This window comes from Malus domestica, chromosome 08 (genome assembly GCF_042453785.1).
Source record: "Malus domestica chromosome 08, GDT2T_hap1".
Classification (NCBI taxonomy): domain Eukaryota; kingdom Viridiplantae; phylum Streptophyta; class Magnoliopsida; order Rosales; family Rosaceae; genus Malus; species Malus domestica.
The window spans coordinates 15483831-15510295 of NC_091668.1; the positions used below are offsets into that span (position 1 = coordinate 15483831).

General features: G+C 36.2%; 1 long non-coding RNA gene across 1 annotated transcript; it reads left to right on the forward strand.

Moving 5' to 3' along the window:
• Positions 1-15764: 15764 nt before the first annotated feature.
• Positions 15765-17876, forward strand: LOC114826356 (uncharacterized). The gene is made up of 5 exons (XR_011583815.1): positions 15765-16132; positions 16417-16467; positions 16620-16984; positions 17090-17389; positions 17581-17876. It is a non-coding gene; the product is annotated as an uncharacterized lncRNA (long non-coding RNA).
• The last annotated feature ends 8589 nt before the right edge of the window (positions 17877-26465 follow it).

The window sequence follows — 26465 nt, forward strand, 5'->3', positions numbered from 1 at the left end:
GCAAGTGTGACATATGTGGAGAAGAACCTCCTAGCTAATCTTCCATCCATAAGTTTCATTCAAATTCACTTACAATCTGTTTTGTTTTACAAAGTTGTTTTGTTTTCAAATTCATTAAAACCAAAATCCCCCTTTTACTTTATTGTTTCAAAGTGTTTAATTTCTGTTTTGGTTGTGTGTTAGAGTGTTTTGATTCACCCAAATTTGTCTAAGAATTTGTTTACTTTGTTCTTGTCTTAATTTAATTATTTTCGTCGAAAATCAACCCCATCTTATTTCTTTGAGTCATATTAATTAGAACTTGTCTTAGATTATGTTTTTAAGTGTTTTAGTTCATTAGAAAACCAAAATTTGTCCAAGTTTGTGTGAGAGTCCCAAAATTGGCCAGATTGTGTTTTTAAGGTAGTTTTGAGTGTTTAGGGGCTGTTTTGAGTCTTTTGGTTTGTTTTAGTGTTTTAAAGTATAGTTTTGCATTCTTTGAGTCTAGTTAGTGTTTTAAACTTTGTTTTTACGTTTTCAAGTCAGTTTCCAAGTGATTTAGCAATCCCTCCTAATCCCCGGCCTAGAACGATCCCTACTTACATACTTTACTACAATTGATAAAAAGAGGGTTTAATTTGTGTGCTTATATATTTCGCACCACTATCCCGAGAAACCATCTACAAGAACCCTATGATCAATTAGGCATCGGCCAAAGGTGAAGAGTCCTAATATGCCAGTACAAACACGCCAGAGATAGTAATTGACAAACTATACATATGCAAAACATTGGCTCATGCTAACTCCAAGGATGCCAAAACCCGTTCGGCCTCTGAGGAAGTTGCCATCAAAACGTCAAAAGTCTATACTTTTGACATCACCAAGGCCGATGCCATCTTCGACCAGTTATTGCTTGCGAAAATTGTCAAGCTTCGGCCAGGGCATAATATTCCCAAGGCTGAAGATTTAAAAGGTAAGATATATTGCAAATACCACAACTCGAACAAGCATACGACAAATAATTGTGTCGTATTTCGCGATGCCATTCAGAGCTGGATCGACAATGGTAAGCTCAAGTTTCTTAAGAATCAAATGGTCGTTGATGCCGATCATTTCCCTACGTTGACGGTAAGTATGGTAGATGCTCATCTACTCAGGGATAAAGGGAAAGGGAAGTCCGAGTTTGTCCCAACACAATGCATCTTTAAGTGGAACTCTCGACCATGATTGAAGATTGATTTATCTTCAAACGAGCCATCTAAATACTTTTCAAACCCAACTTATGTCGAGTCAATGTCAGACTCTAGCATAGAAGAAATTGACATGCCCATGGTTTTATGTAGTTGGTGCAAATCAAACATTGTCTTGAATGGGTCGAAGGAAAAGCCACTGCGGATTGAAATACCGCAGCAGGTGCCCATAGCTACGGCAACATCCTAAAAGGTGCTCGGTGCAGGCCAATGCCAAAAAGCTTTTGATAGGCTTGGCCCTCAAGTACAAGATAACAAGTCGTCGTTGGCTAGACGACACCTTGACTTTGACGCGTCATTTTATAATGAGGAGTATGATATGTGCAACTCTAGTAGCTCAGGTTCACTAGCGAACCAGTGAACCTTCAAACCACCTGAGCCATGTGACCATCATTGGTATACCTACAACTCTCCTACAGGTGTATATATTGCGTTGTCCAAGTCACAAAAACGTCTATGCTAAATAATAGATTGTATGGCTCGTCAATGAGCAGCTTAAGCTACCCCAGCTACCAAATGGCAGCAGAAAGAAACAATCGGCAACGAAGATGACCAACAACCTCCAGCAATTATGACTGAGCTGCTTTAAGGGAAGAAGGTAATTGATCACGATTTTGAAACCACAATCGAAGAATCCAATAACCAAAATGTTACCCTAAAAACTACCAAGCATACCTGGTGCGTAGGCCGAGTAACTAATAAGCTAACTATGTCATTTGGTTATGCGTAAGGCGTGCCAACTCGTCAGCCGAGTTTGACCATGGAGTAAAATATGTTGATGTTACGTTGAGTGCGCTGATGACTTCTTGATTTTGTAACTGCGACTGAGGAAGAAACATGTCTTGGCCTTTGGATTCTAGAGCATGAAGACAAGGCTGCTAGTTCTGCGAAGTTCACAAATCGTTAGCGCCAGGTTCAATCACAATGATTATATTTGTAAGAGTAGAAGTATGTTAAATTGGTACTAGTCCCGTCTTAATGTCGAAAAAAATGTATGTCTTGATCGTAAATGTGGTTCGACCGTCGGAACGCCGAACTCTGAAACTTACTTGTGAGTATCCAATCATAAACCAAACTCGGCTTTCAATGTGCCGAGCCTAGTAACTTGGTAACACCTCAATTCGCTGAGAAGGTTGATGAGATAACCTCTACCAATAAGGACTAAAAAATCCTTGTTAACCGAGACTTGGATAATAACCAGTCGGCCTCGAAGCAATGTTGTCTATCCAAATTGAATGTGCTCCTTAATTGGTTGATTCTACGGCTTCAGTGGTGTTGATCCAAACTGAAGATGTCACTAGTTTCCTTCACAGTGCTGTTTATCCAAATTGAAGATGTGTTGGCGGGAAGAAGGGGGAAGAAGATAAAATCTCAAGGTTGTTGAGAACCTTTGTGCGGGGCAATTTGTGTATTAATTTGAAGGGAGCTTAAATGATGCACTTCCTTCTCTATTTATACTAGCAAAACCCCCCTCATAACTGAACTAGAAATGTACTCGGATTAGAACTCCTCAACCCAATCTGATTAGGTTTCGACCAGTCCTCACTCCAATAGGACTTTGAACCAAGCTCCATAACAAACCATATTCATCTCCTGATCCTAAGCATCATCATCTTTAAGACTCTTGTTGCACTAGGAGTCAATTACTTCACCCTTATCTAAACTAATCTTCATCGCAACAAGATTTGGCCGACCCTACTTGGACGACCCATAAGAAAATTCTAGATAACCACCTCTAGGCCGAGAATAATCCCAAGCTCGGCCCAAAATAATATTTTGGGCCCAAACACATCTTTAACCTTTTGTAAAATGAGTTATTAGGCCATCTTTAACCATGTTTTTTTTTGGACAACCGATTATATAGGGTGGGGGAGTGGGCTCAACCTCACAATGAGTTAGCAATAATGTGATTCAAATTCATCTTTGGCGAGAACTGAACTTAAGACCTCCCACTTACAAGTGGAGGAATACCACTATACCATAGTACTAAGTGGCCATCTTTAACCATATTAAAAAAAAAACTAAAAAATAGAAGGAACAAAAACAAAGTTCAACAAGTTGAAACCATTACACACAGCTCCAATAACTCATCATTTTCCTCTTTTCTTATGTCAATTTCTCCCCAACCAATTCAAACTCTTCATCAAACATCATAGAACCACTATGATTAACCTTCTCTATTTTTGTCATTCTCTCGTACCCATTAATAGTTTCAGCAACTAGTGTTCAAATGTGCCAGTTCATCTAATCGATTTGGTTTGATACCCCATGGTTGGATAGCCTATCTAATCGAAGGGGGTTACTTGTCATTGAGTGAGTGTGGAAGTCATGTGGGTAGCGGTGGTTTGTTTTCTTTCTAAGAGATAGTTTAGGAATATCAGTGAGTGAGAAAATAGTGTTCATTCTTTTTGTTGGGGACCTTTTGCTCGAGTTGGATTTGGGCATTAGTGGAAACTTTCAACTCTTTTGTTTCCAGTACCAAGTCTTGAGATACCTCGAAATAATTAGCCTGTCTTAGGAAGTACCTCAATTGAATCAATGGCTCAAAGACTGAATAATTGCTATAAATGATGACTTGCCTGAGTGAATCGTGACGTGGAAGCTAAATGCTTATTAGTTTAGCATCAAAGAGAACTCAGTGCACACTTGCATGGTTTTGGGAATGGCTAATCTAGTGTTCTTGATGTTTTGGGAATATTTGTAGTGGCTAAGGAAGCTTGAAGATATCCCTGGAAAGGTAGGAGAATTTCTTCTTCAAGAATTGAGGTTTACTGCACTTAAAGAAAAGCTTGCTCTGCCTAGTGCAATCTTGCCTTGATTCTCTCTCTATGTTGTCTGTGTTGTTTTCTCATGTTGTATCCTCCCTCCCTTATGCTGACTTTAGTCTAATTTTATAAGCATAAGGTCTTTTCTAGCTTTCTTTAAGGAATCCTTTGGTTTCCTTTTTGCTTCTTGCTTTTGATAAATCTTCAATTCTTTTTTCCCTGGGTGCAGCTATGGCTTTCCTTTTTTGTGTAACACTAAAGAATGCTGATAACCTCGTGAAGATTGGGTTGTGCACACTACCAGATCACCCTCTTCCATGGTCAATTTCCATAGACCTCTCTTTTGGCAATGCTTTTCCTTGTTTTCCTTCCTCGCTTTCCTGTGTAAGCTTGAAAGGGAAAGATCCTTTCTCTTCTCATTAATGGAATGTGTTGCACTATGTTTGAACGTGATTTTGCAGGCAACCCAACTTTGGGCTTTGGTTTCTTCCTAAGGACCCTAGTTGTTTTGCAAGGGAAAGAGAAATTTGGTTTGTTCTTTATCAAACTTACCTATGTGAAACAAAAAATTATGGGCTTGGATTTTTGGTGCTCCCAAGCCACCCAAAGTCTTCCATAACCTTAGCTTTACATAGGCCCAATAAACTTATGCAACCATCAACGACACTATTCACTTGGCAAACCCCCACATGTGGCTTATGCCCACTTTAGTGTGTAGCGTGCTTGGCGTGATTTAATTATAACGTTGGTGTCATAACATGGCTTTACATGATAAATGTGCATGGGCTTGTTGTGGTTATACAAATGTCCAATTTATAAATTATTATTCTATTGGCAGCATGATCGTAATTCACATGCCCCTTGCTTTCGCACTTTTGCATGTATTTAGGCTTGACTCGTGGCATTTTTACAACGCAAGCTTTGAGATGTGTTGGGCTTGTACAAGAGGTTTTTGGGCCCTCACACTTTACAACTTTTTGAGAGGAGTGGAAAAATAAGGTGGGTGAGAAAAGAGGGTTGAAAGGTGGGCATAACACCACTCTTTTGGTATTGCTAATGAGTAATGAATTGTTAAGTATATATAATATCCTCTTGAGATTTTTTTGCCTGTTTTAATACAAAGCAACAATGAAGAAACAAAGACAACTTCATGTATAAGGACAAACACTTTGGATCACATAGTTACAATAACATAATGAGTTTAAGAGAGTTCTTTTTCTTTTGTCGAAAGAGTTTGAGAGAACGTTATTTGCAAGGTAGTTGTTATTAGCACACCAAGAATGTAGGAAAAATTTTAAAAGTTGGTGATGACTATTTTAAAGTGCTACTAACAATTTTCATCAATGAAAGAGCTTGTTATTGGGTTGTCATCGAAAAAGACAACTTGACGAAAGCAAGACAGTCAAGCAAAAAGTTGCAAAAAATGGGTGTGGGAATTTCTTAAAAGTTGGTGATGACTATTTTAAAGTGCTACTAACAATTTTCATCAATGAAAGAGCTTGTTATTGGGTTGTCATCGAAAAAGACAACTTGACGAAAGCAAGACAGTCAAGCAAAAAGTTGCAAAAAATGGGTGTGGGAATTTCTTCTTCACTGTACTCGTGACCTTTTCTAATCATCATTGTCGATTGCAGGTTTTTTTTTTTTTTTTTTTTTTTTCCATCTATGATTTATGGATTTTCATTCCCATACCAAACAACAATAAGAATGGGGAAACGAAGAGTTAGGTATTACTAAAGAGTTGTTAAGTACAATTAATAGCCTCTAATTTTTTTTTTTTTAATACAAAACAACAATGGGGAAAAAAAGAAGACAATAAGATTATATTGAAAATTTAGTGACAATTTCCACTGTGATGACTCAATGACGCAACACATATGAGAGAGGTCACCGGTGAAAGAGCTTTGTGATTGGGTTGTTGTCGGGGTGAAACCTTAAAGAGAGCAAGAAAATCACGTGAAAAGGTCATCTATGAAAGACTTTTGTGATTTAGTTGTTATCGGGCAAAAACCTTAACAAGAGACGAGACTAACCATCTAGAGTGCTGTCATCAAATTTAGGATGCTTAAGAAGAGCCTTATCCGATGTCAAATCAAATAGTAGCGTGCAAATGCCAGTAGCCATCTGTACCCAAAAGTTCTTTGGTTCGGGTTTTCTGGAGTAAGTCTTTTTATCCTAAAATTACGAAACATAATCTCAATTTTAAAAGTAAATAGTAAACAGGGTACTCTCTGATAGGCCAATGCTTTCAATAGATTAACAAGCATTGAATAGTGGGATTTGCGATTGCTGTTTCTATATATGAAACAAAAACAGAAGATGTTCATAGATTGCAAGAAATAATAGATCGGTATAAAATGATAATTACATTACCTTTAAAAGAAGATTCAAGATTGTGTCACAAGCAAAAAGGATGCGACCATTATCTTCAACCTAGTTCAGGACTCCATTTACTAGCCTCATGAATAATTTCATTACCCTCACGAGCAAGATCACATCCCTCATTACGAGCATGTATACATGTTTATAGAGCTCCTTGATTAGCTACGGCACCAAGTGCATTTCCCCAAGGGTGTCCTAAAGTTCCACCATCAAATTGTAGTACATAATCATCTCTAAAGATCTCGGTCAAAGCAGGCATATGCCAAACGTGAATACCTCTGAAGCTAGAGGCAAAACACTGGCAAAGATGCCCAATCTTAAATACCGCAGCTTCAATCTCTTTCAACAAAATCATCACATAGAAAATCAACAAAGCCTAAAGTAATCTCTCTTTCCCTCTCAAGTTTACCTACTGTAGGAGTTTTGAGACTCCTATCGTCCCACATCAGGAAACATTAAATTGTCAATGGCCTTTATATAGGTCTAGTCCTTTATACTAGTAGTTAGGATTTGGACCGTTTGGAAATGGATAGAAGGCTTGGGCCTTATGGTTGTGGGATTAGGTTTGTATATTATAGCCTAATACAATTAATATTAATTAATCGAGACAAGAGCCTTGGGGCCTTGGAAGTTAAAATTAATCAAATTCATTAATTTTAATTTTGGATTAAGTTTTTAATTAATTTATGAATTAAAAAACATTTTGATTAAGAGACACAACTCTTAGAAGGAGTTGTGTATTTTCAAATACGCTGCACATGTATTTGCAAGGGTGTAAAACAACCTATATATTTGCAATCATAGTTTCCAAGTATGATCATATTTTCTTTAGTACAAAATTCCCAGAGAGTATATACACAAAACAATTCGCTATAATTCTATAATCCAGTGCGGGATGTAGGATTAGGTAGTTATATCCTGGTTGAGTAAACGTTGTAGAACCACAAGCACAATAGTGGGACAGAAATACTATTTGAATGAAATAACTTTTGTGCTAGCCTCTACCTTTGATTCAGTCAAGTTAGTATCATTTTAATTTATGTATTTATTGTGTAATTTCATTCTGTATTGCAAGTATTTTTTTAGTAATAAAGTAGAGTATTTCAAGTTCTATATTTCTGTTATTTTTGTTTCTAAATTGTTCTCCAACAATCTTCGAACAGTATGGAAAAATCAGGAACTAAACAACATTTTGAAAAGCCCGAGAAATTTAAGGGTGGAGATTTCAAAAGATGGCAGCAGAAAATGCTGTTTTATTTGACAACTCTGAATTTGGCTAATGTTCTGTGTGAGACTATACCTATTGCAGATGGAGAAAATATTTTTCCTACATAAACTTTGATGGCTATAGATGCCTTGAATCATAATGATTTCCTCTACATAAATTATATTCTCAATGCATTAGATGATTCGTTGTATGATGTCTATGTGGTGTACAAAATAGAGGATGTTGGTTCAAAGAATTTTGTCGTGGGCAAATTTTGGACTACAAAATAGTAGATTCCAAGTCCGTTGTCTCTCAAACTGAAGATATCTAGAAAATCATCCATGACATTCACGTTGAAGGGATGGTGATCAATGAGTCTTTTCAAGTGGTGTCTTTTATAGAGAAATTGCCACCTTCTTGGTAGGAGTTCAAGAATTATCTCAAGCATAAACGTAAGGAGATGACCCTCGAGGATCTCATTGTAAAACTGAGAATTGAGGAAGATAACCAAAAGAATGAAAAGAGCATGGTTTTGAGTATAGAAGCCTAGGCAAATGTTGTTGAGGGAAGTTCATCAAAGTAAAGGCCGAAATTCCAGAAGACTAAGAAGAAGGAAAAGAACTTTGTCCCTGGTATGAAAGGCAAAGACTTCAAGAAAATTGTTCTCTTTATACCAGAAAGTCAAAGGGAATGAGCAACTGTTCATGGGAAATGTGTCTACATCACTTGTGGCTGGAATAAGGAAATGTGTTCTGAAATTCACTTCAGGAATTAACCATTCTTGATACGCTGCATGTCCCTGATATAAGGAAGAATCTTGTTTCTGGTCCTATCCTTAGTAACAAGGGATTCAAACTAGTTTTTGAGTCCAATAAGTCTGTATTAACTAAAGGGGGAATGTTTGTACGAAATGGTTACCTTGTTGATGGATTGTTCAAACTAAATGTACTTGCTAATGCTATGAATGAAATAAATAATGCTTCTGCTTATATCGTTGATTCGTCTAATTTATGGCACTCTAGGCTAGGACATGTAAATTTTCGTTCTCTTTTTAGAATGCATAATTTAAATTTCTTGCCCAAACTTGATTATTTAGATAATGTTAAATGTGAGACTTATACAAAATCAAAATTTGCAAGTCAAAGTTTTAAATCAGTGCATAAAAAATCCAATGATTTATTAGATTTAATTCATAGTGACTTGTGTGATTTTAGATCATATCCAACTGGTGGTGGAAAGAACTATTATGTAACATTTATAGATGATTTCAGTAAGTATTGTTATGTTTATTTACTTCATAGTAAAGATGAGACCTTGGATATGTTTAAGACATATAAGGCAAAAGTTGAGAATCAACTTAACAAGAAGATTAAAGTCTTAAGGTCTGATAAGGGAGGAGAATATGAGTCTCATGCCTTTGCTGAATTTTGTGCCACACATGGCATAATTCATCAAACAACAGCCCCCTGTACACCGCTACAAAACGGTATTGTCAAATGGAAAAATAGGACTTTTAAAGACATGATCAACTCCATATTGAATAGCTCTAGGCTTCCACACAATTTGTGGGGTGAAGCCTTATTTACTTCAAACAAAATTTTGAATCGAACTCCACTTAAAATAAGAAATGAGTCACCATATGAACTATGGAAATGAAGAACCCCAACATTTAAATTGCTTAAAGTGTAGGGTTGCCTGGCAAAAGTACATGTCCCATTGCCAAAGAGAACAAAATTAGGGCCTAAAACTATAGATTGTGTTTTTATTGGTTTTGCATCTAATAGTTCAGCTTATAGATTCTTAGTTTTTCATTCCGAAGTAAGCGATATACACGTCAATACTATTATAGAATCTATAAATCCAATATTTTTTGAGGATATATTTCCATGCAAAATGGGCAAGTCTAATTTCTTGAAAAAGAGATTACATGATGATGTATATGAGGTTAACGACGAACCTAGAGTACATGATGATGGTTCATCCTCATCTAGAGTTCAAGAAGAAGAACAACAACTTGAACCTAGAAGGAGTAAAAGTACAAAAATTCGAAAAGACTTTAGGCCTGATTTTCTGACCTTATTAACTGAGACATAACCTTAATCATTCAAGAAGGCCATGTCCACTCCTGAAGCTCCATTTTGGAAGGATGCAGTTAACAGTGAAGTAGATTCCATTAAGCAAAATCATACATGGGAATTAGTTGATTTGCCCCATGGCAATAAGCCAATTAGGTACAAATGGATCTTTAAGAAGAAATTAAAACCAGATGGTACAATTGACAAATATAAGGCTCGTTTGGTATCTAAAGGATACCGTCAAAAACATGGTTTGGATTTCTTTGATATATACTCACCTTTAACGAGAATTACGTCAATAAGACTGTTGATTGCTAGAGCTGCACTCCATAACATGGAAATACATCAAATGGATGTAAAGATTGCGTTCTTAAATGGAGACTTATATGAGGAAATATATGGAATAGCCCGAGGGGTTTGTGGTTAAAGGTCAAGAACACAAAGTTTGTAAACTAGTGAAATCGCTATATAGGCTTAAACAAGCTCCAAAGCAATGGCATGAAAAATTTGACCATATTATGATCACACATGGATTTAAGATAAATGAGTGTGATAAGTGTGTCTACACAAAAACTCAAAATAATGCTTGCGTTATGTTGTGCTTATATGTAGATGATATGCTTATAATAGGAACTAACAAAGAGATAATAAATTGGACCAAGAAGATATTGAAATCAAGTTTCGATATGCAAGATCTTGGTCTAGTTGATGTGATTCTTGGTATAAAACCAAAGGAAACTAATAAGGTTATACTTTTACACAATCCCATTATATAGAAGCTACACTTAGAAAGTATGGTCATTTGGAAAGTGAAGGTGCAATTACTCCTTTTGATGCCAATAGCAAACTAAAGAAAAATAGTGGTGATGTTATATCTCAACGTGAATATTCACAAGTTATTGGAAGCCTTATGTACATTATGAACTGTACAAGGCCTGATATAGCATATTCAATGAGTAGACTGAGTAGATATACATGCAATACTAGGCATGATCATTGGGAAGCTTTAATTCGAGTATTGAGATACTTAAAGCATACAATGAATTATGGATTGCATTATACGAGGTATTCTCCTGTGCTTGAAGGATTTATTGATGCGAATTTGATATCCGATAGTACGGATACGAAATCCACAAGTGGATATGTATTCACTTTGGGAGGAGCAGCAATATCTTGGAAATCTTCCAAACAAACGTGCATAGTTTAGCTAAGAGAAGAAGTTGAGTGGCTGGAGAAGAAATTATAATTTAGCTGCAAATATCGATGATGGAATTAGAAATTATAGTTCTCGATAAGGCTGGAGAAGAAGCTGAGTGGCTAAGAGATTTTTTGGAAAATGTTCTCATATGGCCTAAACCTGTAATGGCAATACGTATACACTGTGATAGTTTAGTTGCAAATATCAAGCTAAAAATAGTGTATACAATGGAAAGTCTATACAAATTAGACGAAGGCATAATACAATAAAGCAATGGCTCTCTAGTGGTGTAATTTCTATTGACTATTTAAGTCAAATGATAATATTGCGGATCCGCTTACTAAAGGTTTGTCTAGAGAGCAAGTTAAGCATACATCGAGGGGAAAGGGTTTAAAGCCAATAGAGTAAAATTAAACTGCCAAACGGAAACCAAATCTAGCTGATTGGAGATCCCATGGTCTAGGTTCAATAGGCAAACTGGTTTAGCTAGATTCAAAGAAAAAACACACTTACATACCCATTCCTATGATGGAAGAAGTGTGGTGATTGCTGATGGGTGTAGGATACTTTAGTTTAATGATATTAATACTTGTAAATCAAGTGGAATAGTAGCAGCCTATTCTTAATCAATATCACCTATATGAGAGTAAATGTGGGGTTGCATTTATGAGAATTACATGGCTACATTCTCTAAAGCTCTCATGAATCCATGATCTGTTCAGGACCAAAAAGAACACAAACGTATGAATTTGTGATGTGTTGGTGTGGCATATGTTTTGCTTATTGTCTTGGTTTACTTTGGAGATGAACAGTTCAAGATTTTATATTCACTGCATCATCTAGTAAATCCAATAAGTATATACTAAGGTAGGTTCAAGTCCAAAAGACACATCTCCTAATGTATGTCACATCTATTGTTTACTCTCATATCTTAGTTTCTCAATGACCAAATAATCATCTCAAAATGTGGGGTATTGTAAGAGTTTTGAGACTCCTATTGTCCCACATTGGGAAACATTGAATTGTCAATGGCCTTTATATAGGTCTAGTCCCTTATACTAGTAGTTAGGATTTGGACCATTTGGAAATTAATAGAAGGCTTGGGCCTTATGGCTATGGGATTAGGTTTGTATAATATAGCCTAATACAATTAATATTAATTAATCAAGACAAGGGCCTTGGGGCCTTGGAAGTTAAAATTAATCAGATTCATTAATTTTAATTTCAGTTTAGGTTTTTAATTAATTAATTAATTAAAAAAGTTTTGATTAAGAGACACGACTCTTTCTAAGAGTTGTGTATTTTCAAATACGCTGAATAGGTATTTGAAAGGGTGTGAAACAACCTATATATCTGCAATCATAATTTCCAAGTATGATCATCTTTTCTTTCGTACAAAATTCCTAGAGAGTAAACACACAAAATAATTCACTAGAATTCTATAATCCAGTACAAGTTGTAGAATTAGGTAGTTGTATCCTGGTCGAGCAGACATTGTAAAACCACAAACATAAGAGTGGGACGGAAATATTGTTCGAATGACATAGCTTTTGCACTAGCCTTTACCTTTGATTCAGTCAAGTTAGTATCATTTTAATTTCTTTATTTATTGTGTAATTTCATTCTGTATTGCAAGTATTTTTTAGTAATAAAGTATAAGTATTTCAAGTTCTGTATTTCTGTTATTTTTGTTTCTAAATTGTTCTCTAACACCTACTACAGTACCATAGTGTATATGATCCAATATTTAAAAAAAACTCACCTCGGGGCGCGCCTAGGCGACCTTGGAGGTAGGGCGGCAACATTTTTGCCTCTATTTATGGGATTCAACGAAATAATCGCCTAGGCTATGTCAAAGCACCTAAGTGGTTGAAGTGCGCCTGAGGTGTCGACTGGGTGGCCATTTTTCTTTTTTAATTTTCAAAATTTTTGAGTTGCAGACCATGAAGACTAGCAAAGGAAATGAAAAAGACGAAGAAAACAGTTGGGTTTTTTAAGATGAGTCGTTCTTTATATATATTTTTTTTTCTTTTTAAAACTTAAGAGCTTCTCCAACCAGGACTTTGATTCTACGATAGAGGCTCCAACGTTAGCTTTTGGCATCATATCTTTCTCCAACCAATCTACTAAAGTTGAGTTGGAATTTGCATCAAGCTCCTGGCATCAAAATAGATAGCACTTTCAAATCCTTTATTTTGATTTTTTTTGAATATTTTTCACCGCTTCCAAAGTGGCTTGTTTATTTTTTATTGGTTTGAGTCCCACCAAAAAGTAAACATAACATATTTTATATATGTATGGTTCCACTTGAACACAAAAAATTAAAAACTTACGTCCCCATTGGAGTTTGAAAATTTAAAGATGTTATTTCAGTGCCAACTCAGTCATCAAATACAAATTAGACACATGTATTTTGACATCTTTATTGCATATGTTCTAAGCAGACCCCACTTTGACATTTGTTACCCTGTTATCTTCACTTTTTTTTTTTAGTATTTTTTATATTAACCCAACTTTAGTGACATTTATTTACCCCACTATCTTCTTTCCCCCTTTTTTTTTTGTCAAACGATAGATTTATTATGACTATTTTTACTATTTTTTTATACTAGAAATTGGTTGACATGTTAATCGCAATTAACAAGTACTACTCCAGAACATATGTAGGTCCTTATTTGGTAAGGGCAGATACTAAGGGTGCAACTCAGGCTGATTGGGCGGGTTGGAAGGTCAACCCAATCTTAACCCAACTTTTACAATTCAGGATCGGGTTCGGGTTGGGTTTCAATTGGGTTCATTTGGGCTTGGGTTTAATTGGGTTTGGATTTACTTGGGTTGGATTCGGGTTGCCCAACTCTTTCATAATGTGCCCAAACTTTAGAGGGGTTCATATACTCTTTTGCATTTAGATGGTACCTGAGGTTTAAATGTAGCATTTTGAGGCTCTCCAGGAGCAACTAGCAGAGGCTCTCTTGGAGTAGCTTGATTATGTTTTGCCATATATGTATATGTAGACATGTATATATATATATGTATATGTATATATACACATATACATATGTATATGTACATATCTACATATGTATGTGTATATATATATATATATATATATATGTACCAATAGGTCCATTAATTAAGGAGAAAAGGCTTACTGTTTTGTTTAGGCAGAATGAAAGAGGTAGACTGAGTTGTTGAGCAATTGCTTCTAGACATAAAGAATTTAGGGTTTGGAGACTAACAATTTAATATATACCTTTAGGGTTTAGAGACTGCAAGTATGGGTTGACTAATCAAAGCCTCTTATTCTTTTCTTCTTCTTCTTTTTTAATGAAAAGAAAAGATTTTTTTAGCTCGGACCCAAAATCCTTTACGATCAATTAAGAAATCAATTAGGGAAGAAGATGATGCAATGGATTGGATTATGGATTTAAGGGGTAATTTATTAAAAAAAATATTAGAAAGGATGTGGGTTTTTGGACTTGGCCCACTTGATTGTAATATGAGTTTTAATTGATATGGGCCATAGTCGGGTTTGGTTAATCGGGCTGGGTTGGGTTAGGGATGGACGGGCAAATGATCAACCCAACTCAACCCAATTAATGAACGGGTTAAAATTGGGTTGGGTTCAGGCGAGTTATAACTAAAAAAAATCCCCTTGTTCGAGTTTAAAGTCGAGTTAGACAGGGGCGGGTTCAAATTAGTCCAACCCAAGTTGCAACCCTAGCAAATACACACATATTCAAAGCATTAAAATCCTAGATACGCTTACTAAGTATGCATCCATAGAAAACACATAAAGAATTCATCACTGACATAAGTAGTGAACCCATTTTCATCTTTTCATAAAAGAAATTGAAATGAAATGTCATAACAAACTTGCAACCATAATCGGGGCTTCAAAACAGCCCTAACTTCTGGAAATAGTTACACATAATTCTTAAATTAAACCAAAAGAAAGACATGGGTTTGAGACAATAGAAGCAAAAGAATCAAGTGATGTCTCATCTTCTCTCCTTCCTTCCCCTCCCAACGCTACTTACTGCCCCTTTTTTTCCTCTTTTTTAACTTAGCTTCCTTTCTCCCCTTTTCATAACCTTCAAAAGGTGTAAAATTTTCCACATCATGACAATTCAATCCTAATTAAAGCCAATTAGTAGTGAGACTTGTGGTTTTCTTGGCTGGATCAGTTTTGATTGCTAGGATTTATTGTGTTTATTCCTTTTATTGCTTGCTTGTCAGTTACAAACTGCTCAGCCTATTGGGAACTTTTTAGTGTTAAAACGAGCATAACTTCTTCTAAAAAATGATATTAACAAGCCGTAAAATGCTCCAGAAAATAGACATCTATAGCTTTCCAAGCATATAAGGCTCATTCTCTGATTTATTCTTAGCTATTCGCAACTCGCTGCCAAAGTCACCTGATCTACACAGGCAGTTTTAATGAATTTGTTATTTAAAATCTCACTTGTGCTATTTTTCTCTTCTTTGCTTGAAAATCCTACAAAACACAAAGACAAATAAATAGCTCAAAAATATAAGAAACTAAATAAAAAAAAACAGGTGATTTGATGTAAATATCTCTACTAATTAATAAAACACTCATTGTCAACCAAAATCCTATGAAATTATCAGTTTAACCCTCTAATTAAAACAGAACATGAATAAGAAATATGGGGCAGAAATGTAATTTCACACAACCAAATTGTGCTATTTTTTTTTTTCAAAGCCTCACCTACATGTAATCCTAACATATCTTTAATTTTTTGTAAAATGAAAAATAAAAACTTCTCACTCCCATATTCTCTATCACTCTCTTCCTCTCTCCTTCTATTTCAAAAACAAAAATAAAAAAAAATTTCTCACACACTTTATGTGTGCCCATATGCTAGTATATATATACATATAAGCGTATCAAAACACCCCTCAAACAAAAAAATCTATGACTGGCCAAAAATTAATCATTAATAGTTCAAAGGGTAATTTTGTGATAAAACAGATAATAAAAAACAATAAAAGAAGAAAAACAAAAGAAATTAACTTCAAAAGAAAAGAACGTGCAACTAGAGTTCTGAATGAAGTAGTTTTGTTGAATGAGAGATAACTGCCAAGCTCTGTAAACTTCTCCCTTTCACACGTCTACTTGCATCAGTTGGGATTATTTCCCATCTCTCTTTTAACTTCCCATTCTTGATTCCCCAAACCCAGCAAGCTAGGATCATAAAATATCAAAAGTCAGTCAAATCAGATTCTCATATCGAATTGTTTCTCTGCTCATGGTAGGTAGTATAAGATTCAACGATTTTTCTCTGTTTATAATTTTATATGCTCCGTCGATTTTATAATACGTTAGATACAGTTTATAGTGATGTCTCAAATTTGCAAGGCTTTTTTTCGATGTACGAAGTCATCTTTTTCCGTGGTTACAATTATTGTTATTCATTTCATAATTGGGTTTGAGTTTTTTTCTTTGTTCCTTTTTGGTACATTAGAATTATAAACCAAGGATAACCATTTTCATATTTGTTTTAATTTTTATTATTGTTGTTTATTCTTTTTACAGGATTGAAGTGAGAATCAGATTTGGGATCCAAGGAATGTTATCCTGCGAACAGTAATTTCCTTCTTTTTTTTAGCCTTTTTTATTTTCTAGTGTTCATTAGTTTTTCGCGAATCCTGATTTATATGTTTCGTTTTTTTAACGAATCATATCGTTCTACGCATTATCTAAAGTTGTTAATTGGGAATTAAATTGGATTCTGACAGGATCGGCAGACATGGAGTTAAATTGGATTTGGTTTTCCAGATTGAATGGCAAACATGGAGTTACCGCATCGTTCTTAACTACAGTGTGAAATTGAGTTTTTTTTTTACTATTTTTTTTCTATTAATCTCTCTTTTTCCACTCATGTGTTGGATTTGATATTTGGCTTAATTACATGTGTAGTTTCTTTGTGTTATTTTTTTCTATTGATTCCAATTTGATTTTTTTTTCTTTTTTGGTTCTTCTGCACTATTATTTTCTTTAGATTATATTTTGTTTTCTTTGAATAATGTTAACTCCCTCATATATCTTTTCATGTCTGTTTTTACAGGGCTTTGACTGTGAACTATCTATGCATCATGAATCGGTATTTTTAAAAATAGAAAATATAATATTAGTAAACAACTGATTATATAATGATTCAATATACCAATTGCAACTTTACATGTGTTTAATTCCCTTTCGTCTGCAGATGGCAAAATGTCAGCGAGACACTATCGGTTCCGCGAGGGTGCCGTGATGGGATAAGGATTGTCTGCCCTCCACTTCCGGTGTCCTTTTCATGTCCTCCTGTTTTGTATAGTCACGGTTAACCCACGTCAACATTTTATATTATTTTTTTTATAGATATAATAAGACAAAAATGAATAGAAATATAAAATGTTGACGTAACTTAACCGTGACCATACAAACAGGAGAGCACAGGGAGGGCATCAGAAATGGAGGGCAGACAATCCTTGTCCGCCATTATGACCTTGAATTTCCAGTACAGGTAATCCAAGCCAAAGTAGCTCCTCTAAGTACTCTATACTTGTTTTTTACTATTCTTTTTTTAACAAACAATATTATCTAGACTAAGGGATTGGGAAGTGGGTTGAACCTCACAATGGGTTAGCAATAATATTGTTCAAATTCGTCTTTGACGAGAATCGAATTTAAAACTTTCCACTTACCAATAAACAGGAATAACACTAGGTGCAAGACATAGCTTTCTGATGAAGAAAGAGTTGCTACAACTACTGTTCAGAGAACAAAGTAGAGACAATTAATTCTTATTAGATAAGACTCTATTATCGATTCAATAGATTATGTACAATTCTTTAGTTTGTCTAACTATTCAGATTCTTTTTTTATTATCGCACAATAGTACATTCAATAATGATGTGATGTACAACTCTTTGAACTTATAAGAGCTATGACTTATTATGTAAAATTGTAAATGGTTTATCGAATCATAATACAACTAGTTATTTAGTAAATATCTTATTCTCTATTTTTTAAACACATGCACACATTTTAAGGGGTGCGCAACGCCCATGACAAATGAAAGGCCTTTCACACATGTGTATGTGCGTGTAGAAATGCTAGTATGTATAAAGTGAACACACCAAAATAGTGAGGCTTTCAATATCTCCGAAGTACCCTTTCCTAATTAAGATTTTAATATAAATAACTCAATTGAAAAGAAATCCAAACTAACAAAAATAAAAATTATAAATAAATAAAGAATAAGATGTAAAAAAAAAAAAAAGCAAATTGCCACATGCATGAGTCTGTGGCAAAAGGCTAGTAATTAATTCATTAAAAAATGGTCGATACAAAGGGTTGAGCCGCCTCAGCAGGCTTCAGGCATTACAATCAGTAAGTAAAACATCAGTAATGATATTAGGTGGTTCTTCAAATCACAAACATGTGCGGAGCTAGAGACGGCAAGTCGAGCAAGGCTGAGAGCAGCTTTGTTGTTTTGATGGCGTGTGTGGGCAGCAGTTACTCCAGTGATCGAGGACAGCAACACTTCGGAATCATCAATAATAATATTTCCGATCAAGGAATCATTAGGATGGCCATTGCAAAGAGCTGAGACGAATGGGGTGCATCACTCTCAATAATAAAATTATGAAATCCCCTCTGAGCCGCCAACCACCCCTTCCGAGCCGCAAGAGCTTTAGATATGAAGAGGCGATCAAACATACTCAAAAACCATAGTTCTCGCAGCGACCAAATGGCCAAGATGGTCACGGACCACAATACCCACACCTCCAGATTGATTTTGAATGTACATATGATTACTATATACAAATTAGTAATATGTCAAAATTGCCCAATATTTAAGAGCCTGTTTGGTATTCTACTTGAATCTAACTTTTTAAACTCAAAAACAATTTTCAAGTTTTAAGCCTTAAAAACTTGTTTGGTAGAACTATTTTAAAAAACTGAACTCAAGACTAACTCAAAAATATAGTCTATTATCTAAAAACACAAAAAGTGAGTTTTTAGAGTTTTTAAACTTAAACTCACTCATTTCTTTTCTCTCCCTCCTCCCCTCTCACTCCAAATCTCTCTGTTTTCTTCTCTCTCCCCCTTCTACTTTTTTTTTTTTTACTTTTTTCGTTTCTCCTCTAATCCGCTCTCTTCATTCTCTCAGTTTTTTCTCTCACTCCTCTTCCTCTCTATCACTTCCGATTTTCTCACTTCTTTCTCTTTCCTCCAATCATCTCTTACTTTTTTTTCCTCCTCTCTTCTCTCTCCTCTTTCTCTCTCGACCCCCTTTTTATGGATCTTTTTTTCCAGTTTAAGTTGTAAGATTTAAAAATTTTAAATCGCATACCAAATAAGTTTTTGAGTCTTAAATAAAATTGTTTTAAAGAAAAATTCTTAAGAAATGTTTTGAAAAATTATAAAAATTTTCAAATAAGATACCAAACAAGTCCTAAACTTTCGACTCGTGGACTTAACCTTTCTAATTTTGGGAAAAGGGGTTTACCTCTTCCAATCAAGTGTGTATACTAGCGTTCAGGCCCAAAAAAATCGTGGTCATTAAGCATTTGATTTTAATCTAATGGTAAGTTGTCATTTAATTTTTGTTGTACTTTTTCATTTAACGTTGGATAAGATTGGACGGTGATTGACTAGGGTTTCTTAAGGCCTTGTGATCTATAAGAACGTGACTTACTAAAAACTAAGGTTGAAATCAAGTTTTTTCGGTTGTAAGAGTGCATCTTGGCTCACGACCCTTGAATGGTAGTGAATGCCTTTTTGTACTATGCAAATTTTGAAATTTAAAAAACTCATCTAAACCATAATTGATTTGACAGAGCAACATATGTTGGCCAACTTGAACTGCACTTAACTGAAGCAATCATCAGTCATCACACGTGCATAGACAACTCCCAACAAGGGGCGGGTTTGGTTCCGTTCGGTTTGCTTTTTGGCCTAAAATCAGAAACCAAACCGAAATTACTATTTGGTTTGGTTCAGTTCGGTTTTTCTTTAGTTTTTTTGGGTTCGGTTTTTTTTTTTTTTTGGTTTTTTTCGGTTCGATTTCGGTCCGGTTCGGTTTTTTCCATGAATTTTTTTTCTTAAATCTGGATATTGGTTAAGGCTTATTAACTTCAACCTTGGTGCAGTTGTATCATATGTGAAGATCCGGTAGACAATAAAACGATTAAATGGAAAAACAATGAAAGAAATGGCTAGAATCTTCAAATCCATGAAGCATTCCTATAATACTAGTCATCCAATAAAGATCCTCACACATTCAAATTACCAAAAAAATTAGAAAAAAAAATCTTTAGCTAAAAATAAAACACTTCAAATCAAATCCGTAGCGGTATAACTTGGGTTAGGTCAACTCAAATCCGCCTATGCCCAACCTAATTTTGAACCTAATCAAACAGGTAAAATGATGTAAAAAATCGCTCAAATCCGACTTCTACTCAATTATTAATTGAGTTGGGTTGGGCTGATGCTTTGCCTGTCCATGTCAACCAAAAACCAACCTGATTTCTAGCCCGAATTGCTCATGCACATATTTATGGTCTCACTTCAAATTATATAAGTTACATACCCAAGTTTGAAAGTAGGGGTGGGCAAACGGGTCCTGGACCCGCGGGTAGGGGCGGGTATTAGCGGTTCGGGGCGGGTACGGGGCGGGTCCTAATTTTAAAAAAGAGAAACGGGGCGGGGCGGGGCGGGTCTTTGAAATTTTAGGTTCGGGCCGGTTCCAAAAGTATAGAAAAACGGGTACCCGGACCGGCCCGTTTGCAAAAATACCCTGTGTTGGGTACTGTTACTGTCCCAGGCCCACTTCTTTTTGTCCCTCCCCGTGATGGTTCTCACTCTCGAGAACACACACCCAATCTCTCGAACCTTCTCCCTTCTCCCTCATTCCTCTTCTCTGTTTCTTCTCCCCCCATCTCTGCAACTCTCATTCCGGAGCTCGATCGCGCTGATGTCATCCCAGGCCGGCCAAGTCGGAATCTACGGCTACACGGCCTACTCCGCCAGCAAGTTCGGGCTCCGTGGCTTGGCCGAGGCTCTGCAGCAAGAGGTGATTTCTCACGACATTCACGTTTCTCTCGTATTCCCGTTGGACATAGACACCCTTGGCTTCGCAGATGACTTTGCCGCTCTTTCTTCCCGAGATGCAGATGACTTTGCCGCTCTTTCTTCCCAGGACCAAGACTCGCAGTCTCTCTCTTCTTCCTCGGACACCTTCATACTCGGCTTCGTCATCGCCAACATCGTTGGAATTCAATACTCTCATTTCTCTCTCACCCCTTTCTCTCACTCTTTCACAGTCTCACTCTCTACACGTCCCTCATTTCTCTCGGATCTGTCATGGATCCGAGTGTTCTGTGCAAATAAAGCTCTTTGTCATGGATCCGAGTGGTATTTGCACACTCGTAATATACTCAGACCGACATGCATCAGTCACAGATTCGAGTGGTGTTCGCCGGAGACGTGACGATGCTGAACGGCGCGACGGTGAAGGTTGTCGCTGGGCATCTAGGTTTCGCATCGGAGGAAGATAGACAACGACGTCGTTCCCTTCCGTTGGACCCGTGGACCCGGCCCGAACCGCCCGTTTCAAACAGGCCGGGTTATGTCCGGTTCCAACTTCAGAAATTTCAATACCCGCCCCGCCCCGCCCCGTTCCATTTTAAAGCGGGTCCGGTCCGGTCCCTTCAAATTTGGGCCCGGCCCGGCCCGTGCCCACCCCTATTTGAAAGGACTACACTCGAAGTCTGATGTTTGGCTTTCATTTGAAAAATCCGACTTCAACTCGATTATAGTGTTGCTTTTACGTTTCTTTTGGGTTAAACATTGGTATTGTCTTGTCATTTTATTTTAACTTTGCATGGTTGAAACTTTAGAAATGCATCTCACACTATTTGGTTTATTTTTTGTATGGATGGTGATGCATAAAATTGAATTTTAAATAGTTTAGTGTTATTTGGTTCAAAATTTGAGATTTATTTTATAAAATAATGCGTTACCATTGGACAAACCCAAATCCAACCGTAGTAAGCACGAACCCAAATAAACCCGCATGAGCCCGAGTTCAACCTATACATGAATTAAGAATTTTAGATTACGATTGAGTTGATTGTCGAACCCGCCCAACCCGTTTGAATTTCACCTTAGTTAAAATTAGGGATGGATTCAAAAAACTGAACCGAACACCAAACTGAGACCGAAAAAAACCGAATCGAATGAAAAAACCAAACCAAATTGAAAAACGGAACCAAACCAGATTCTTTTGGTTCGGTTTCGACTTCAGTGGTCTAGAAACCGAACCGAATCGAATCGAATTAATTAAATTAAATTTTTATTATTTTATTTATTTAATTATCTGTATTGGGTATTATTTTTTTAAACCCAATTTGTAAGTCTAAATGTGCTAAAACTCAATGTGTTGCCAAATTTTAAGCCCAAAATATTAAAAAAAAATCCTTTAGTAACTCTAAGCTCTAACGTATTATTTCACCCCCTTCTTTTCTTTCACCCAAGCCTTACCTTACTATTTCTCCACCTTCTTTCTTTCTTTTTCTTTTATGTCTCTCTCTTTCATTTCTTTCTCTTAGACTCCAGCCACACCTTCATTCTTCTCTCCCTTTTTTCCTCCCTAGCCGGACCTTCATTCTTTTTTCTCTCTAATCATCCTCTTCTTTTTTTCTCCCTCTTCGTATTTTGTTGCATCAATAGTAGCCCACAAGTCCTACAAACCCTATACTTTGCCCACACTTGCCAAGTGAAACCCCAAAGAAAAAGAGTAAGCCAGTTTGCAGATTTTGTTCGATTTTTTATGTTGTGGGGTTGTTAGTTATTTAAACTTTAGCCAAATTAATATAATTGTTGTTGTGATTTGTAGATGAAGATAGTGGTTTGATGAGTATATGCGGTGTTTGTAAAGACATGTCCCCAAAAATCATAGTCTTTATCATTTTTAATACGTGAATTCATGAAAATGCCCTTCAAGGCAAAGACGTTGACTTTTGTTGACCACCTTGTCATGTCATGTAAGAATCATTTTCTTAGTGTATCCTCGTAGTACTCATCGCTACAAATGTGTGGGCGTAAACGGAACGCAAGTTGGAGTTATAACGAAGGAGATATTAACATTTAAAGTTGGGGGCATTTTAGTAAATTAATTAATTTCAAGAAAGCTCCTAAGTTTTGAAGCAAAATCTGGAAAGCCACGTGTGTGGCCCAGATTAAAAGGAAGAAAAGATGGGCAGTGGAGATGATAGATAAAGGAGAGAAATAAGGGGTGGGACGGCCAATCAGAAAGAAGAGAGAAAAAAGAGAACCAATGAGAGATGAGAGAAATGAGGGGAAATGAGATAAATGAGAAGCACATAATCAACCCTTGACTCGTGCGACCCGTAACCCGGTTGTAGTTGGAGGGTTTCTCTGGCGAAATTCATCGTTTTTCCGACAAATTAAGCCGAACCACCACTCCTAATCCTCATAGTGACCATTCCTCTACCATTTCTACATCAAATTTGAGGAGATTGGATTTGAATTTGGGAAGAAATGCATCGGTGGGTGTATCGGCTTCGGGATGGCAATCCATCAAATCCGAAGTTAACTCTGTCAACCACCACCACCACCAAGAGGCTCCCCTCAACCTCAGAAACAAAGTCCATGCATTGGTTGGGGCATCGGAGATGTTTTGGAGTCGAATCAAGAAATTAGGTTCCGACTGGTTTTTGTGAAATTGGGTTCCGACGGATTTTCGTGAAATTTGGGCTTTTCCCGGCCAATTGGCCTTAGCCACATGTATGAAAATTACTCCCCTCATTAAGATCTACATTCCTGTAAAATTTGGTAATTTTTAGAAATATTTGATTTTTTCGGCAAATCGGGATGGCCAATTGACAAATTTCCTTTGTTTGAATCTAGTTCCATTAAGATCTGCCACTTGATTATTATAACAATCGACGACCCAACCGTTGGATCATCACCAAATTTTGATACGTTATAATAAGTAATATTTGAGGATATTAGAAACTTACGTATCGAGAATCCGACATATGGATCTTCCTAAATAGGATATGTAAGTTACGTGTTCTATTGATAAGAGTTCTGAGACGTTATTTGATAACTGTTCTAGGCGCCGATCGTTCGTGATGCCTCGATATTCGTGCTAGGGAGTTGTAGTGCGGACTTCAGGTGAATGGGTATTTTTCCTTTTTATAGTGTGTGTGTGTGTGTATATATATCTTACGGTTTTCTAGAAATGTTTTTAATTGATTATGCATAGCATGCCATGATTTAAATGTGTTATATGTAAATATTGCATTATGATGAGATTTGTGGTTATGTCAAATAATCCTACAGAGGCACAAGTAAGTTAATGTGGGTTATTATGTGATTGAAATGGTTGAATTATATGAGTATGCATATATTTATTTAGAGCTCATCATGGCTGCACTTCAGTGTTAGTGATCCCGCCTGAGGCCAGGGCATAGTTCTTCACGTGATGTTCACCTCCGCACTGTACGCTCACCTTGGATCCCAGTTTGGTGTCAGCCCTATTGTACATACCACAATAAGTGGTTCCAACTTGTAGGTGACCGACGATTATTTGCACAGCCTTCACGTGATCGTAGCACTTAAGCGTACATATTTACACCCAGCCCTGTCGTACAAACCATAATAGGTGGTTCTGACTTGTGTGCTAGCCTAGATTGATGAGCTATGGGTCCAGTTGTACAGGTCACATTGGATGACTCCGACTAGCATGCTAGTTTAGACTGATTTCACACCTGGCTTACATTTATTATTGCTGAGATATTGTGGCATGTCATTGATAGGAGCATATTTATGCGACTTAGTATGTTTGTTTTCGTGCATTTATGTTCTTAGTTCTTAGTTATGTTAGTAGTTTAAGCCATTTTTATGTGTTTGTAGGTTCTATGGGCCAAGGATGCAAGAAGATGCATTTTGGAGCATTGTGGAGCATTTTTGGGCTAAGATTGGATGGTGCAAACATGGAGACATGAGGATGGACGTTTTGGGCTTTTGTGTGTGCAAATGTGTGTGTGTAATTGCAAGGATAAACACATGCAAAGAAGCCCACATGCAAACTCAAGGCAAGAGAGGGAAGAAAACCAAAGAGAACACAATCCACCCATCCACCCTTCACCATAACCCACCTATATCCATCCACCACCATAATTTACCACTCATCCATCAAACCACACCTTGTGCCGCTACAAAGAGAAGAAGAAGGATCTTGGACGTGCTTGCCATTCAAATTGGATTGTTGGAGCGTTTTTAGGTGTTTTCTTTCTTTTGTTTTCAATGTTTAAATTTGTTTATCTTTGCTTTGTAAGTATGAGTGGCTAAACCCCTATTTAGTTAGGGGGAAGTTTGAAGCCATGAACATGCTTGAGATTTAAATTGATTTCTTCCAATTGTGATTTGATAAGTTGTGTTTGCAATTCAATTATCTATTTTATTCATAACTAATTCTTGTATGTTTATTAAGGATGCATACTTAGTTTTCATGGATGAATTAGATGCTAGAATATAAATGAGTTTCACCTAATCGTTACAAATTTATATTCATAAGTAGTGAAGGTTGTTTATCACAATCGCGTTAATTGAATTCTTGGCATAAGTTTCATGCAATTCATAGTTACAAGTGTTTCGTCAATGCTTATGATTTTTATAGAACTTAATGATTCTTGCTTGTATCTCTATTATGCAATTCATGTAGGGAACTTGTGGGGAATGCTTTGGGTTGTTGTATGCAATCATCCAATTCAATGAAATTAGGAAAATCTGAGGATTAATTTAAGCGTACCTAATTAATCTGGGGTGTTGAGCATCATAGTTTATTGAAAAGCAATTGGAAATCAATTCATATACAAGTGTGTCATGTGTGAAGAACGGACCTCTAACTAATCCATCCATCATCTTATTTCTTAAATTTGTTTTACAATCTTCCTAGTTTTATAACTTGTTTGTTTGTTTCAAATTCATCAAAACTAAAATCCCCCTTTTACTTTCTTGTTTCAAAGTGTTTAAAATTTGTTTGTTTGTGTTTTAGAGTGTTTTGAGTCAAGTCAAAACCCAAATTTCGTCCAAAGTTGTGCTAGAGTCAGAAACTGCCTAGTTTGTGTTTTTAGGCAGTTTTGAGTGTCTTTAAGTTATTTTGAGTCTTGTGAACCTGTTTTGAGTTCTTTAAGTCTATTCAAACGTTTTTAACTTTGTTTTTATGTTTTTGAGTTAGTTTAGAGGTTTTAGCAAGCCCTCCTAATCCCCGGTTTAGAACGATCCCTACTTACATACTTTACTACAATTGTCAAAAAAAGGGTTTAATTTGTGTGTTAACTTATTTTTCACATCAGTCATGCTTCTGTTTTCACTGCACTTATGCATTCATTTTCGTACTTATGTATTATTATTTTTCTGGAAACTATACAGGTTTTACAGCGAGGGGTTATAACATTTTCAAAAGGTATTTATTAAAACTTTATTTTCAGGCCCACTCACCCTTGTTTTTCACCCCTCCAAGTTTTAGCTGCCGAAAGTTCGTATCGACGAGGATTCTT